Here is a 17,030-nt window from a genome sequence, read left to right as displayed (position 1 = left end):
GAGATGGGGCAGATAATAGCCAGGTCACTGAATTAAACTCAAGAAGAGGCAGGTACAGCAGCGGTGGAATCCTGCAGACCTTGGCTGTTATCAAGTTCAGGCCCTTTGGAGCCTTTCTTCAGTCACTCAGAGTCATGGAATTGATCTGGAAATCACTTTATTAATGTTCTTTCTTTTCCTCCCCTTCTCCCCAAGCAGTATCATCATTTATTAATTTATGATTAAATGAATTATTGATTCTCACAGCACCTGCAGTATTCACCATTGTCCTTCTCCCTTGGAGATATCTGTGACTGACAGGAGAATGATAAGATGTCAGAGAGAAAAAGAGGGAGAGAAGAAACTCTTGGTGTTGCAGGACAAGCGTGGTCCCCACTGAAGTGCTGAGCTCCAAAGGCAGGAGGCAACATGCCTCGGGTCAGCCTCAGGGCCACCTTCTCTTAACAGCCACAGAGAACAAGGAAGTGCCAAGCCAAATTGCTCCTGATAAGGAGGGAATGGGTAGCAAAGCTATTCATAGGCATTCAGCACATGGGGAGACATTAAAAAAAGAAGAAAAAAAAAAATCTGACCAAAAGCAGGAGCTTCAGTTTTTATTCAGAAAAGTCAAGCTGCAGTTCTTTGAATACAACATTGAAAAAACCTTCCAGGCTTTTGGCTTTTGCCTTGCAATTACAATCAACAGATGGTGATTATTTCACAGGCTGGGGCATCTGGTCAGCTCCTAGCCAAACATAAATAAAAGACCTTTGCATGATTTTATTGGGCATGCTGGTACAGAGATGAAAATGTAAAAGAAAAGAGAGGCAAAAGAGGTATTTAAACTTCCCTGATTTGAGGTATATTATTTCCTTTCCCAAAGAAAAGGCTGAGAGGTGGGAGCAGACGGGAGTATATGCAGGATCTTTGCAGAAATGTGCCCCTTGCACAGATGATCAGAGCTCAGTGCTCATAAAAATGATGGAATCTTTGAGCCAAAATCTCCCTGCCATAAATTAAACTCATGAATTAAACCTAAACCTTTACCCTTTATCTGAGTTTTGGAGCCCAGATAAATCTTCCTTCTTCCTTATAGCATCTTTCAGTTAAATATTGTAATGTGCCTTCCCCTAAAAAGCAGGGCAAGATTGACTAAATCCAAGAACAGGAGGAACATAATGCTCTTGCTTTGCATTAAGAAAAAAGAAATGAACACAACAGGGAAACATCCTCTTTCTGAGTAGCCTCCTTGTTCAGAAAAGGTGCATATTGAAATGACTGCGCAGAACACATGCCTCCCAGTTTTAGATCTTCCTCAAGTCCTCATACCCCTGTGAATCACTGCACACCTCTACACCAAGTGATGAATGCCAGCTTGGTGTGAGTGACCACTGCCTATCGAGGGGATCATCCCACAATGGCAAGGGAAGATGTAACGGCAGCAAAGTTCAGGAAATGCCTTGGCTGACCTGCACAGAAGTTTCAGAACCCTCACTGCTATTTTGTATGATTGGACAATGGCTGAAAATCCACAAGGCACTCATCCAGGGAGTAATTTTGTCTGGAAGACACGGCAAACTCTTTCTTTCTCTGTCATGCAAATGCCTCTGTGTTACTCAGGCATTATCTGCTAAATTCAGAACCTGTCCTGTCCCAAAGCCACGGCCAAACTCTACTCTCATAGGCAGCACAAGGAAATGGATGAGGATCTCCTCCAGGTCCCCCACTATTACAGTTCACATTGTGACATGCTACTGAATGGTTTCCAGCTCCCTCCCAAAGAGAACTGCCGGAATTTGGCCATTTCATTACATGCTCGGCAGGACTGTACGAGAGAGTGGAAATAACTGCATGCTCACTAGCAGAGGAAGAGGGAAACCCTCCAGGCCTGTTTATATCAGAAGGAAATGGCACCACAGGACCCAAGGTTGGGTAGGGGGCATGGAAATGTAATGTAGAAGTGAACTCTCTGCAAAGGACACAAATAAGTTATGGGATGAAAGAAGAAAATTACATTACACTCTACAGAGAACAAGCTTGGCTCAGAAATAAAAGAGCAGCATGCTACCCCACTGCCTCCTATTAAACTGATGGACTGCATGGCTGTGCCCAGGGCTTCTCAAGACAGAAAGGTTCATCTCCTTAGAGAATAAGGTTTCGACCTTCTTGACCTTACTGGGCCTGTGTGCATTTACCCATTTTAATTTCAGATTAGCATCTCGCATTTCTGGTACCCAGGGGATTCCTGTTTTCTCCTGTACAGCAACCGCAGTTCATGAAAGTATCGGTTACCCTCCCCCTTGTTCACAAAACCAAGGCAGATCCGACCAGATGGCACATGCTCCTGCACTCCATGTCAGGCTGCATTAATTCAGGGGAAATGAACTCTCCTCTAAAACTATATTTATTTCAGACACCGCCTTGCCCGGTCGCTGGGCTGTCCTCAGGAAGACCTAGAGCCAGCTTGTTTCCATGGGTTTAGCAGGGGAAAAGGATTGCAAAGGCCTTGCTGGAGGTGCCTGGATGTGGGGTCCTCAGAGGTGACCTGAGGCATGAGCTCTCCTAAATAGAGCTTAAGGACCAAGCAATTGAGGTCTCTCTTAGCAGACTTATAATTGAGATCCTGCTTTTTTGGGAAGGTTGTGTTATGCTGCTGTGCTAGAATCAGGAACGAGATTCCTGTATGCAACTGAGAAAGGTGAAAACTGCTCTGGATAGAGCAGCTGAGGGAATTGGGATTGTTTAGTCTGGAGAAGAGGAGGCTCGGGGGCGTTGTAGTCAGGTGGGGGTTGGCCTCTTCTTGCAGGTAACAGCAACAGGATGAGAGGAAATGGACTCAAGTTGTATCAGGGGAGGTTCAGGTTGGATATTAGGAAAAAATTCTTCTCAGCAAGAGTGGTGAGGCACTGACTGCCTGGGGAAATGGTGGAGTCACCACTCCTGGAGGTGTTCAAGAAACATGTAAATGTGGCACTGAGGGACATGGTCTAGTGGGCATGATGGGGTGGGTTGATAGTTGGACTTCATGATCTCAAGAGGTATTTTCCAACCTTAATGTTTCTATGATTCCATGATTCTATGAACTAGTGGACAGCGCACAACTTGAATTTTTACCTAGATGCAGTTCTTCAGCAGGCCATTTTTCGGGGGATTTAGGCAAGGCATTTCCCCTATAGATAGCTCTGGTTGTGCTGCCAGTCGACAGTACATTTCCTCCTCCTGCTGGAATAATGCTCTCCATTGTTGAAGTCATAGAGTCATAGAATGGCTTAGGTTGGAGGAGACCTTAAAGATCATCTAGTTTCAACCCTCCTGCTATAGGCAAGGTTGCCAGCTACCAAATCAGGCTGCCCAGGGCCTCATCCAACCTGGCCTTGAATGCCTCCAGAGAGGCGTTACAATCTCTCTGCGCAGTTTGTGCCAGTGCTTCACTACTCTCTGAGTAAAAAATTTCTTCCTAACACATAACCTAAATCTACCCTCTTTTAGTGAAAAGCCATTCCCCCTTTTCCTATCACTATCAGACTTTGTAAAAAGACAGTCCCTCTCCTGCTTGTAAGGTCCCTTCAAGTACTGGAAGGCCGCAATGAGGTCTCCCCAGCCTCATTGTCAGTACAGTGCAAGTGCTGGAGAGAGTCTGAAGGGATAAGAAAGAGTCTTTTTTCCTTCCTGTAAAATGTTATTTACCGCCTTATACAGCACATGTAACAACACCTAAGTGCTATACTGTAATTAGTAAAATCATGCAGAGAAACTGCTCATGTGGATAATGATACTTTGCGTCCTCCCATGTGGGTAGTTTAAGGTTGAATTAATTCATGTTTGCCCAGCTTTGTGAGATCTGTGGAAGAAGAACTATTGTTATGCAAATAATTATTAATAATGACTCCTCCTGCACTGTTCCCCATTAAATGTGCTAAATTTATAAGTAAAAGGGTATTTTTCTTCTTGCTGCAAGACAAACTAGGTTCCATGTTGGTGTCAGTTTGGCAGGCAAGAGAGGAAAGCTCTCTGACAAGGATGATTTTCTGAGTCTGAAGGCTCTGGATCCTCCTTTCTGAGCTCCAACCAATATTTGTAATTCTAGAAGTCACTTGGAAGAGCAGTCACACTGCCTTCTCGGGGCACCAAGCACAGATACAGTTCATAGGATCCCAACATAAGGCAAGCCCATGCAGAGGGAAACATAGGCCACCAAAAAACATATAATTTGCTCACTGGTGAATAATTATCTTCATTTTACAGACTGAAGCACAAACATCTATGAAATGAAAGCAGCTCTTAGAGGTATGATAAATATACAGCTCAAATCCTACACTAAGTAAGGACAAGACTCAAACAAAGACATTTCTTTAATGAACATCTTTACAGTCCCAGTACAATTCAGACGTGAGGGGTTTGGTATTACAACCTCAGTTCTTTAAAGCAGATGTGCAAAACTGCTCTACATCTGGCTGTAAGGGTCCCTGGGAGGTCTCCTGAGGGCAGGACCACACAGCCAAAGTAGATCAGGAAATCTGTGTTAAATAAGATTTCTCCCAGGGTTCGTGAAATTTCATGAGCCACACAGGGATCACACCAACACAATACCTGCAGGCTTGTTTTTGGACACCTCTCAGCAAGTTCTGTGAGTGCAGAAAAAAAGAAAATTGGCTATTACCATAGCCTTTGTAGACCTTCATTAGCCCTGTAGCATCTCATAAAAAAAAAATTTTGTCCCCATGCTGAATAAAGCTGCTTGTAGCTTGGATGCATCAGCACTACGCTGTGATTTCCATACAGGAAACAGATAACTGTGGAACAGATCTGATGCATCCTAAGCCTTCATGCACACCTTGGCGAAAGATTTCTCAAGTAGAGAAGCAGAGAAGCAAAGATTAAATTATACCTTTGGCTCCAAAGGCAGCAGCTTGTGTGCACAGTGCTCCTGAATGAAGTAGGCTCCAACAGCAGTAAATGGTGCTACCTCAAGTAGTCACCCTCCATCGCTGAACATCATTTTTCAGGGTTCCCACTGTACTGAAGCTCACAGGGGCTACAGGCAAGACACAAGGCAGTAAGATTGTAGGTGGATGTCTTCCTGCGTCGCCAGTAGCAGCAGGTGCTCTAAAGTCTGCAGTCAGAAACCAGCACATGGGGGGTTGAGGTCCACAGGAAAGTGAAATGGTGCCTGATTATCTCCCTGTATTTTTGCAGATGCAATATGCAGAAAAGGTAACTATCAGGGAAAATGGATTTGTGCCATATAAGTGGCAGGTCTGAGGTAAGAACACTGCTGGAATTGATGTGGCAAAATGAAGGTCCTTCTCCACTGCATTGCTCTGCTACCTTGCTCACACAGTAGCTATGATTAACAGATACTAACCATTGCCACAGACGGCCTAGTGTTCAATGCATGCCCTTCCCCGAGGCTCCTAGAAGAACAAATGTGTGTGTTTACATGAGAATTAAAGCCAGCCCCGCTGCTTGCATAGGCCTACAGATTTTCAGCCATCAGTTGAACTGCTGTCCATTCATAATTATCCCAAATCTGACCAAGATATTGTAGAGGAGGGATGCTAGTGCTATTACCAGGAAAAAACGCGTGCACTGTAAGCCCTATGGAGCAGGTCGAAATCTTCATACATGTAAGTAAATCTTCCATTACCTATATAGCCACAAGACATTAACCAGCAGCTTGCATTTCTCAGGGGCTTTGAAGACTTTGGAGCCTTTTGGGAACAAGGTAGTGTGAGGATGTCATGGGAAAGAACACAAAAATGATAAATCCTGGCAGGTCAGAAAGATGAGAGCATCACTGTTTTGTTGGAGGTTTTTCTTTTTTCTCTCTTGTACCTACTTGTCTAGAGCAGCAGAGAGTCTATTTCCTTCATGGGTAATGAATATATATCTGATTTTTTCAAACAGCAGCAAAGAAGCCAAAACTGAGATGCAGCCAGCCTACAGTTAAAGCTCCAAGGATTTCAGCTTAACATCCCAGGTAAATATGCTGTCAATGGTCACGCACTGCGCTGGTAAATCACAAAAGTAAAGCAATTGTCATGGCCACAACAGGACTGCTACTTCCTCAGTGTTCTGGCTAAACTTATTCTTTCAAAGAGGAATAGAACATTTCCTAAGCAACAGACTACGTGAAACTGGATTTCTTAGAGCTGCTTGTTTTGTGGCTTCCCAGGTGCACAAGTACTCAGCATAATTCTACCCCATAGCCATTACAGAACCGCATAATCCCTTTCCATCACACATCCAGCTGTCACGAGCTCTCTGTCTCTCTGAAACGAGTTACTCATGAATGACTGATCTTCAGTGACTTTTTGGCCAGCTCTTGCTCTTCTTGTAGGAAACGTCTCTTAAGCAGAGGCTGGTTTTGCTCCTGGAGTACACCTGCTCCCAAACAGAAGCGCTCAAGGAGCAGAGCAGCAGGCTCTTTCTTGGATGCAGTTAGCTGTCTGATTGCTCTCTTGTAAGACTGGCCCTCGGGGATAGCTGTGACATATGATGGCAGAGAAAAACATTGCAGGTGTTCCCTAAGCAGGGAGTTACTCTAGATCTAGTACAATTTGCATGTTATAGGTAACATATGAGCTGCGTCAGGAGAAGAAACACTAATTAGATGACTTATGAGCTCTAAAAAGCCAGGCAAAAGGTGAAACACAGAATTCTCTCCCAGCTGACAGCACTGATTGGAGCTCAGATCCTGATGGGAGAATGGGGATCAGCCTCAGAAATTTCCCATGCCGTGCCCTGAAAATGCTGTGAGAGCATCTCTACTCTCTGCAAGCTTTGATGGAAAGGGGAAAAACCTAAAATATTCCCTGCTAGTCCATTCACGGAAAATATTCCACTACAACCCAGTTACAGCCCATGTAATAAATGCAGGACTTATACATCCAATAAGATCCTTTTCCAAGTGAGGAATGTGCAATTTTACTTATTTACAGTGATGCTCCACAATCCTTCCCTACACTACTGGCACCAAGATGCACAGCCAGCTGAAGAAAGCCATTTCAGAGTTGTCCTGTATCACAGAAAAGATGCTGTGAGTAAATTATACACTCATGAGCAACCCCAGCCAGCAAGACACCACAGTATGACCAAGTCACCCTTTCCATAAACTGTTAAATGGAGAGACAGAGCCTTGACCTGGCTCGTCATGTGATCCTACAAGCAGTGAACAGCCAACACAGTGGCTCTCCCAAGTAATGAACGGCCAAGGCGATGGCTCTCCCTGCTCTCACAAATGGCACATGATGGAATAAAGAAGGCTTATCTGCTTTTCTGCCATTCTGCATCATCTTTTAGGAATCCCTCCTTCCACCCGCAGGCTTGTGATGTGCTCTTGGCTCTTATGCCAGCCCTCCACATACACCGTTGATCATGGGCCAGGCTTCACAGGATGCTTCCTGCTTGTTTGCTTGCTAATGAATATTATTTTTAAACAGTAAGAGGTGTGGGGGAGGAAAGATGAGGGAACCTGAAGTGAAGGCTGCCTCTGTGCTCAGTCTCTATGGAAATAATCCACAATGCTAATACGTCCTAAAATGGTAATAAAGCCTGTGTTCTCTTATGTAATCCCATAGTAAGAAAGAGCTCTGTTGGCTTCCCTGACAAACGATATCTCTGTAACCTTGGAGGGGATTATTACTAAAAAACACAGGGTGGAGAAACAAAGCAACACATGCATGCTTCCACGGATCTGACAAATGCAGCAAAAGGACAAAGAGCTCCAGGAGGGCTCCCAGGCACTGGCCCTGCATTCTTATATTTCTGCTACCAACAAGAGACAGATCTCCTGGCAAAGCAGCAGCCCTGTCCCGGCTCCTCCACACCAGCAGCAGGGAGAAGGCAGGTTTTCCCATCTTTTGCCCTCCCTCCCCCAAAATGAGCAGTCAAAGCCCCGGCAGCTGGCCAAATCCAGTTTGCCTGCGTCACTGATGCACGTGGATCCACATCTGTCTTGCCCAGCGGTGATGGAGCTGGGCTTACGTGCATCCCCAAGGAGGATTCATGCCCCTGAACACAGCAAGTTGTGTACCAGTGAGGTAGGGATTGTGCTTTTCCTGGGCCAAACAGCACCCTAGGGTTGCCCAGTTTATCTTAGAGTATAGGAGACAGGGCTGGGGAAAGGTTGGATGCTGGAGTACTCTCATTGCAAGCTGGTCGTGTTTGGCTGCTGAACCATAATTGGCAGGCAGCTCATTGCTCCTGTGCGTGGGGTGCAGAACAGGAATAGGGCACCTCCAGATGAAAGTGATGCTACTTGCGCCCACGTATCTTTTCACCATCTCCCTCCACCTCTCTGTGCCCTTCAGAGGGTATGAAAATGGATCCACCAGGTCACCAGGTCACCCATCTGTGGTGTGGTTCTAACAAAGGAACTGTCCAAGTAATGCTCCCACCCTACAGTCCAGCCAGCCCTAAGCACTTTCCTTAGGGTTGCAGCAGCCATCCAGACAGGAGACTGACTCTAGAGACAAGTATCACGTGCTAACGTTAGCACCAAAGCTCTTATCTTGGTGCCAGCAAAGGAGGGTGACTACTCCAGTATCTCGTTCCCACAGATAAAAACATGGGAATATTTAGCAGAGCACCAGAAAACTTTCTTGGGAACGAGAGATGACATCAGGCAGATTTTTATGCCTGACTGAACACCCACCCTTTCATGATGGGCTGCATTTAAGAGGCTTTTAATGTTTTCTCAGACAGCAGAAGATGAATGAATTGGGAATCTCAAGTCAGAGAATATTCCTGGAGGCAGGAGAATGCCAAGTCTGAAGAAAAATTAGCCCTAACACTTCAAAAGATGTTGTTACAACACATAAAAGGCACTTGAAGGGGAGCACAGCCTCTACCCATCGGTGTATGCAGGCAGCTCTAGCCCATGCTGGCTGAATGCAGTTTCAGCTGCCTGGAACATAAAGGGTTACGATCATTATTCACACCAGTCACATTTTTTTTAATTAATAACCTTGTAATTGGTATTGACTTAAACCAACTGATGACAGTCTTATGATAAGCCATTCCCAGCCAAGCTTCCTACTCAACTGCCCTCGGGTCAGGAAAACAGCGAACTCCATTATCGGGCAGCAGCTTTCCACCCCACACCAGCCTCTGTAATGGGGAACAGAGAGGTTGCCCTATGCAGGAGATGCCCTATGCACCTAATTCCACAGCTGCCTACCATCACCATGGCCACGCTGAGGTTGATCCACCTCCAGGCATTCATTTCCAGGATGCAGAACAAGCAACTCTCACTCTTCTCTTCAGATGCAGGTTTGAGCAGAGGATCCCCTCGAGATCCCCGATGGTATGTGGATTCTGGGCAGCTCTAACATAGCTGCAGCATGTGGTTCAGACGTGTCTCTCCAAAGCCCAGGGAAAGACAAAAGGGCAGTGCTGGCAAAGGGCAGAGTGTCTCTGCTTTTCACCTAAGCAAAGTCTCAGCTAAAAGAAAGACCTATGCAGCATTTCTGGCCGGAAGCACAGCACACTTTAGGAGAGCTTTGCCTCCAAAAGCCAAAGTACCAGTCACCTGGGTACAGTAGCCATCACAGAAACCCTGCATAAAGCTCTCCTGCAAAATACCAAAGGCATGGGGCCGGGACATCAACCCTCTATCACTGCCCTGGCCCCAAAAAACACCCCCCCAGGATACAGCAGGGCTACTAAAGAAGGAGTTTCGAGGCACCTTCTAGCAGTCCCCGCACCATCGCCACTCCACTACCAGCAAGCAGCATTAGAGGGCAGTGCGCTGCCTCGCTAGCAGCCCTTGCCCCCCTAGGGCTGGGGCCTCGGGCAAAGGGACCCCGGGCAGTGCCCCCTCAGATGGCAAAGGGACACCCCCTGGCCCAGGGACCCCGCTGCGGTCACTACAGGGAGCACTACTCGTTGCCCTCCAGATTTTTCCCAGCAGGAAATTCTGCAGGGGCTGCGTTTTAATTAGAAAATGCTGGGTTTTAATTAAATAAATGTGAAGCTGAATCATGCAATCAGGAGAATTGCCTGTGCTCTTTTCTTTTGCAATTCAATTTATTTTCTGCTGGCCCCATGCTTTTGGTTTTCACATGCCAAAGAGTTTTGCATTGATCACTCGGAGCTGCATTGCAGAATTTGCCAAGGATGAGGCTGGAAGCTCTGGCAGGGGACTAATGGGCAGTGGAACTTCTCACAGCTGGTTATGCGTCAGAGCACAGGAACAGATTTATCAGGTTTTTGAGCATCAAAGTTCCCACTGACCTTAGGGAGAGTTCAACAGCTCACCTGGAAATCAGGTGCAAAAGAAGAGGATGAGAAAATACACTGTCCCATCGCTAGCTGAGGAGAGCACGTGTGTGTAAGTGAACAACAGACAACAGATCATCTTTGCTCTCCATCCCTATAAACACTTCATCAACATCCTGAGCACACAAATGTTAATTTTAAGGTTCTAAAAAGCAAAATTACAAAACAAACCCAAGATTTTTGCTTCCAAAAGCCAGTTCTGGTTGCTATGTGACTACAGTATCTTTCTCGAACACATTATTTTAAAAACCTGTGCACTAAGAGCAAGGAAATTGCTAGGATTGGACATCAAGAATGTGCCCTAGCTGGGTGATGAATTTTACATATGTATTTGCACTACTTGGAGACCCCAGGGAGCCATTGTCTTTGGTAATGTTAAGAGTGAAGGACAGTTCCATAGCAGTCCTAAACCATCTGAAATGGGGCACAAGAAGTTGGTGTAAGCTGTAGCACAGAGCCGAGGAAAAAAAGAAGAAAAAAAAAGGAGGCAAGGAAACAGCTCTATCAAAACTGAAAAGAGAACCCACCATAAACAGAAGGAACTGTAAAGAGAGGTGACTATGGTCCAACAGGTGGTTGAGGCTATGATAAATTTGGTGCAGAGATGGGGGGGCAGAGTGAAGCAAAAAAGAGTACAAGTATGAAGGAAGGACTAAAGTAAGAAGGTTTTAAAACTAAGGACAGAAGTCTGAGGGAACTGGGGGACACCAGAGGAATATCCTAAAGAAAAAAAGCTCTAGTGAAGGTAAAAGCATAGAGTCATTGGTGCAAATCTGGAGGAAAATAATATGAAACTTGGGTAGATTGCAGTGAAAACTACAAGAAAAGCAGAATCTATCAGCTGAAGAAGCACAATCAGCAATAGCTGCAAGACAGCAGACTGGTTTGGGTTATTGCAGCAATATATGCAAAAATGATCTAACTGAGAGAATATGATTCCTCTGTGCTTTATTAAGCATCACATAATGAAAGGTAGGAAATTACTTTACTTCCCTTCCCTAGTAACTCTGGAATTCTTACAAAGGACCACTAATTTCATACCCTAAATAATATTTTACCTGAATGCTTGTCCATAAGAATTACCATCAGTGAAGACATTCATTAGCTGGCTGTGCCTGTGAATACTCTTTCTGCCTGCTGATTCTCAGGAATGCTGGCATTGCTGTCTGGTATGAAGTCTGCAAGCAGCTGTAACAAACGCCGTTGTTTTGTAAATACCCTTTTATTCATGAAATAGTACTATGTTTTTCCTGTTTCCCCTACCTCCCTCACAAACAGGAATTTCACATGCCAAGCCAAGCGGGGAACAAAGACAAACAGGCATAGATACTGTGCCATGGACTTTAGAGTGCCCACACATGGGGTACATGCCTGGGAAATAGGCTTTGGCTGGACCATCAGGACATGATGCATACAGACATGATGCTTAGGGTCTTCTCCAGAGGACTACACTGCCTGGACCCAGAACTCCAACTACAATTACCCTGTAAATATCCACCACAGTGAAGCTCAGAAAAGATCAAGAGATTTTTCACAGATTATGAAGAAGGCAAAATGACCAAACCTGATTGGTAATGAAATTAGAGAGGTGGACTTGCTTTTATGCCAAAAAGATATGATTACTGTCTGTATATACAACACTTATGTCACTTATTGTGAGCACATCGTGAGTTCATGTGGGTGTACATCAGTAGTTTGTCACCCACACAGCTTTTGAAGATGCCGGTCCAAAAATTTAAGAGAGACACCTCCAGGATTTAGGTTCCTGTAAGCTTTGTGACATTGAAGAGATGAGTAAATCAGTGATGCGACAAGCTGTTCACCAGAGAACTGCCTGGTACTCCTTCCAGGCAGTCCATCACTACACACAGATCCCAAAGCCACATACTTGCCAGGTATCTTCTCACCTAGTCAAAGCAAGGAAGAGGAGAACTATATTATCATGAGACGGCTTAGGTTGGAAAGGACCTTAAAGGTCATCCTGTTCCAGCTTCACTGCCATGGACAAGACTGCCACCCATCAAAACAGGCTGCCCAGGGCCCCACCCAGCCTGGCCTTGAATGCCTCCAGAGATGAGGCATCCACAGCTTCTCTGAGCAGCCTGTTTCAGGGCCTCACCACCCTCTGAGTTAAAAAATTCTTCCTAACATCTAATTTAAATCTCTTTTAGTTCAAAACCATTCCCCCCTGTCCTATCACTGCCAGACCATGTAAGAAGTTGGTCCTCCTGCTTATAGGCTTCCTTCAAATACTGGAAGACAGAAATGAGGTCTCCCTGCAGCCTTTTCCAAGCTAAACAAGCCCAGTTCCCTCAACCTTTCTTCACAGGAGAGATGCTCCAGACCTCTGATCATCCCTGTGGCCCTCCTCTGGTCCCGCTCCAACAGCTCCATATCTTTCTTGTGCTGGGGACACCAGGACAGTATTCCAGATGGGGCCTAACATGGGCAGAGCAGAGGGGGAAAATCCCCTTCCTTGCCATGCTCATCACCCCTCACCATTGCCTTCTGGGCTGCAAGCACACACTACTGGCTCATGTCAAGCTTTTTGTCCATCAGGGCCCCCAAGTCCTTTTCTACAAGGCTGCTCTCAATGAGTTCTTCTCCCAGACTGTACTCATATCTGGGATTGCCTCAACCCAAGTGCAACATCTTGCACTTGGCCTTGTTGAATCTCATTAGGTCTACATGGCCCCAATTTTCAAGTGTTTCCAGGTCCCTCTGAATGGATTCCCTTCCTTCTGTTTTATCAGCTGTATCACTCAGCTTGGTGTCATCAGCAAACATGCTGAGGGTACACTCAACCCTACTGTCCATATTGTTGATAAAAATGTTGAAGAGAAAACCAAGGGTTTTTCCAAAGGTTACAAGAGACATAAGAAGGACTTGGGTGGTACTAGCTGAGGGGAATATAGAAAGCTGGGCGCCATCACATGAGTCCATGAGGTCATAAAGGTTCTTGTCTCTACTTCCAAACTGAGTTAATCAGAAGCTTATAAAGTGTGCTGAACACAGGTCCCTTGGCAATCCTTGTTCTCCCATCTTGCAGCTCCTGCCCCCACAGTGATATCCAAGTGTCTCTGGCATGCTGTGGGCTTGGAGCAGAAACCAAACACGGTCCCTCAGAATAGATATTCTCCCCCCGCTGTTCTCATCCCAATGCGTCTTCAGTAACCCTACCCAACCGGGCAGGGGCTGTGGGTCAGTAACACAGGAGACACTCAAGATTGCAGGGATAAACTCCGCAGGCACAACTGCTGCCAGAGTCCTGTCCCCAAATCTTGATAACAGGTGGAAAAGGAGGGGGTGGCCACCAGCCTCACAAGAATCTTGGCATGCATGCTGAAGGGCTGGATATAGGCAGGTACAGGCAGAGGACCCTTGCACAGGGGCAAAGACGTCAAGCCAAATAAAGACATGGAATTTGGCAGCCAAGGGGAGATAAAAATACACGGACCTTCATAGAAAAAGAAATACATGGCTGCTCCATACGTTTCTCACAATACAGTGCAACACCGTGGCCAGCAAGGCACACAGCACGGGCAGAATGGTAGCACAGTATGCAAGGCACATAAAGAAAACACCAAGACAACAACAAAAGCAATAAAGAGCTATAAAGTTATAAGGAGGTAATTCTATCCATAACATGTTCAATGTACCAGGCTCAGCAGAGCACTGGAGCTGCTCCACTACTCAGTGACTAGTGCAGATCTAATATAACAGAAAGCACTTTCATACGTGTAATAGTTATTAAGAAACACAGGGTAACGGGAGAAGAACACAAATATAGTGGGGGAAAAAAAGCCTGCTGAAACCTGGAGCAGCACAACCAAGGTGCTGCCTGGGCAGTGCATCTCTGAAACATAATTCTGTAAAATAAGGTATATCTGTGAGAAGGGCTGTTCAAGAAAAGAAAATCTTTGCTAATGTGGCAATAAATGCAATCAATACAAGGCTGCTGGAGCAATCAAGCTGTCTAGAGAAAACCAGTACGGACGGAGATCAGGATCGATAATGCAGAATTCATTAAATACCCTGAGAACAAGAAATTTTAGTGCCTAGAGTGAATCCCTTGATTTGCTGGGACTGCATTAATTTGGACAAATACTCCCCTTTCCATAGACGACTTCACTGGAAGCAGGATTATGTCTCTATTTCACCAGGCAGCTTTCTCTCCCCCTCCCCAGCCTGCTTTGAAACTTAAATCTTTGAGACTTAGGGACTGCTTCAAGTCTCAGGGTTTGGAGTCTTAGGGTTTAGAAGTACCATCCAGACACTGGTGGGATTCACAGGCTGTTGTGCTGATGGAGCCAGTGGCCCTGTCACTAGTATGCAAGATTTTAGCAAATTGAACACAACATAAGTCACATGCTGAGGGCTGCAGGATCTATATAAGCTGCTTTTACATAGAACCCACTTTTAATTCAGCTCCTTCCATGTAATGACTTTACAAAGTGCCTCTGAAACAGAGGCTGTAGCAGCTGAGTGTGAGACAACAGTGTTCTTTACAGTTCAGCAGTACATTAAGTGTTGGGGTATTCACACTTTTGCTGGATATTATTGCTACTGATTACAGAGTTAACTTTGGCAGCAGTTATGTTTTGGGGTTTAGATCACCCCTCTCTGGATGAGCAAGCCTGCTTGCCCCTCAGGATCCCCCCACTGTCTCCCTGAGCATCTGGTGCAGACTTTGAGGTACACCTGAAAGGAAAACAACTAAATGAAGCTGATATTAGTTAATATTGCTGAAATTCAGTGAGCTTGGCAGCAGCTAAGACTATGAGGATGGCTTAGTATTGCAAGAGAAGAGAGCTGGATAAGGTAATGGCTCAGTGGGAGGGGAAGAAAGGGGAAGACAGTTGATCTGAGAGGAGATAAGGAGGGGAAGAGCAGAGCAGAGGAAACTCCTCAGTAATTTGTTGCTGCCTCTCTTAGGCTGTCAAATAACGTGCAAGGGCCAGGGACCCACTGTGCTCCCAGACCATGGCCAGGAGGATGCTGATTTTGGAGCTTTGCACTCTGATTTGCCGCTGCATGATGGCCTCATGCAAAGCAGCTTTCCAGCAGGATTTCAGACCAGGAAAAATTCAAAGCCCTCAAGCCATGTATCAAAAAGCTGAAAGATCACATTCCTCATCCTCAGTGGCTCCCAAAATGTGCATAAGACTCGGCAGCAAGTTGCAGCTGAGATGCTGACTGATGACCTGCAATGAGGACAAAGGCACATGAGCAATCCCCCAGAGCACAATCCCCCCAGTGCAGCCATTTCTCAACTGCTTTGACTCAGGAAAACCATCATTAGGGATGAGTAAGCTTCACTCTCTGTCCTATGGCAAATCTCTGCAGCAGGACTTCGGTAGGTACTGATTTACACAAGGATTTTTGCAGTGAAATCCTGCTTGATGCAAGCTGCACAGGTGCCTTGCTCTGGTGATTGCTGCCCATTCATCTGATTTGTGAGTTATGTAATAGCGGGAGGGAAACAGGGTTGGGTGGTTTGTTTGTTGTTTGGTTGGTGGCTTTTTTTGCTTTAATAGAAGTCATGTAATCACTTTAGGTTTAAGCTCCGGTTCAAATCGGACTATTTTTACATTTCAGGCTTGATCTCTCTGGAAAGAGGATGAGTCTTTTCCCCCGGCTTACAAAGAATGAGTTTGATGAAGCAAGGACTGCTGGAGGGTTATGCAGGGTCCCCCCTCATGCCCAGCCTTGAGATACCCTCCTTGCCTTTTCACCCCACAGCTTTAGCTGGAGATCCCTGAGAGCTGGTGTTTTAACCTGAACCGTGCATCCTGAGCAAACCTTCAGTTTCATTTCCCAATTCTTTCTTTACCTGTCTTGCACTTGTGCAGCCTGCTGCTTCTCACCAGAAGCAAATAATTATGTGTTTCATCCCAGGTTTAGTGCTCATCACTTTGTTCACATTTCTGTCTTAGAACCCAGCAGCACTCGCTTTCATTATACCTCTCTTGACAACAGCGTGCTACCTGCTGTTTAAACACTCAGGTGCTAAGTTTCAACCAAAGGGACCAGCAAAAGATCTACATACAAATAACACCTCCCAGTACTCAGGTACAGCTCTGTGCCTAGACCAAGTGCTAAGCACCTGGAACAATACAGACTTTCCAACTACATTACACCTGTTCCTCACCACCACTCCATTGTCCCCCATGTGTAGCACTGACAGCTGTCTGTTGAAAGCAGCCCACATTTCCGAGCTGCTCAGACCTCGGTGTGACCCATCTCAGAAATAAGATCTGTGTGCAGAGCTTCCTCACAGTGTGGTGTTTACAAACTGATTTCTTGCCCCAGGCCCCATCAGTGGCGGGTTTTTGCTCCTTGTCAAACGATTTGGATTTCACTCAGGCACTTCTTCTAAGGCAGAAACACCCATCATGTTGGCAGCAGGATTAAAATGGCATGTGAGCCAGGTCGGGTGAAAATGTCCCCATTAATTTTTCATCTTTCCTCAGGCAACCCTGCGTGTGAGTCTACACAGGTAGTAAAGTAAGACAGCCGCATGAACAAGAACTGTTAGCTCATCTTCCTCCTGGGCCCACGGTGCGCTGCTGGCAGTGGAAGGCTGCAACCCGCTCTGTGTCCAGGGCACTTCCTAAGGCAGAGAGCAGGTCCCCATGGACTGAAGGCTTGAGTCACACCGTGCCAGGGAATCACCTGAAGGGGAATCTCACTGGGAGACAGACAGGTGCTGAGACTGAAATCCTCTCCTTTTTGCCCCAAAGCTCTTAAATGACAACTGCAAAAATAAT

At 45.8% G+C, this 17,030-nt stretch overlaps 1 protein-coding gene and 1 long non-coding RNA gene across 8 annotated transcripts in view; one reads left to right on the top strand and one right to left on the bottom strand.

The window, feature by feature from the left end:
• IGSF11 (immunoglobulin superfamily member 11) overlaps positions 1–17,030 on the bottom strand; it is a 124,336-nt gene that overhangs the window by 32,859 nt on the left and 74,447 nt on the right. Inside the window, exon 1 of one of the 3 annotated variants that reach the window (XM_031613073.2) lies at positions 3,094–3,181. The exons of the other annotated variants lie outside the window; for them this stretch is intronic. The gene's annotated coding sequence lies outside the window, so the exon portion shown is untranslated. Of the gene's footprint in view, positions 1–3,093; positions 3,182–17,030 lie in introns of those variants that run through there. 3 annotated transcript variants of the gene reach the window in all.
• Positions 753–7,526, top strand: LOC116242365 (uncharacterized). Of its 5 annotated transcripts, none has more exons than XR_016471169.1 (6): positions 3,255–3,421; positions 3,938–4,143; positions 4,225–4,266; positions 5,176–5,242; positions 5,887–5,959; positions 6,921–7,280. It is a non-coding gene; the product is annotated as an uncharacterized LOC116242365 (long non-coding RNA). The 5 variants fall into 5 exon arrangements; XR_016471170.1 differs by having other exon boundaries at positions 3,263–3,421; positions 4,067–4,143; positions 6,921–7,277; XR_004169728.2 differs by lacking the exons at positions 3,255–3,421; positions 3,938–4,143 and adding an exon at positions 753–1,906 and having other exon boundaries at positions 6,921–7,526.

Source organism: Phasianus colchicus, chromosome 1, assembly GCF_987193195.1.
Source record: "Phasianus colchicus chromosome 1, bPhaCol1.hap1.1, whole genome shotgun sequence".
Lineage (NCBI taxonomy): Eukaryota > Metazoa > Chordata > Aves > Galliformes > Phasianidae > Phasianus > Phasianus colchicus.
Note: the sequence above shows the minus strand (reverse complement) of the source record. Positions and strands in the feature narration are given on the sequence as shown.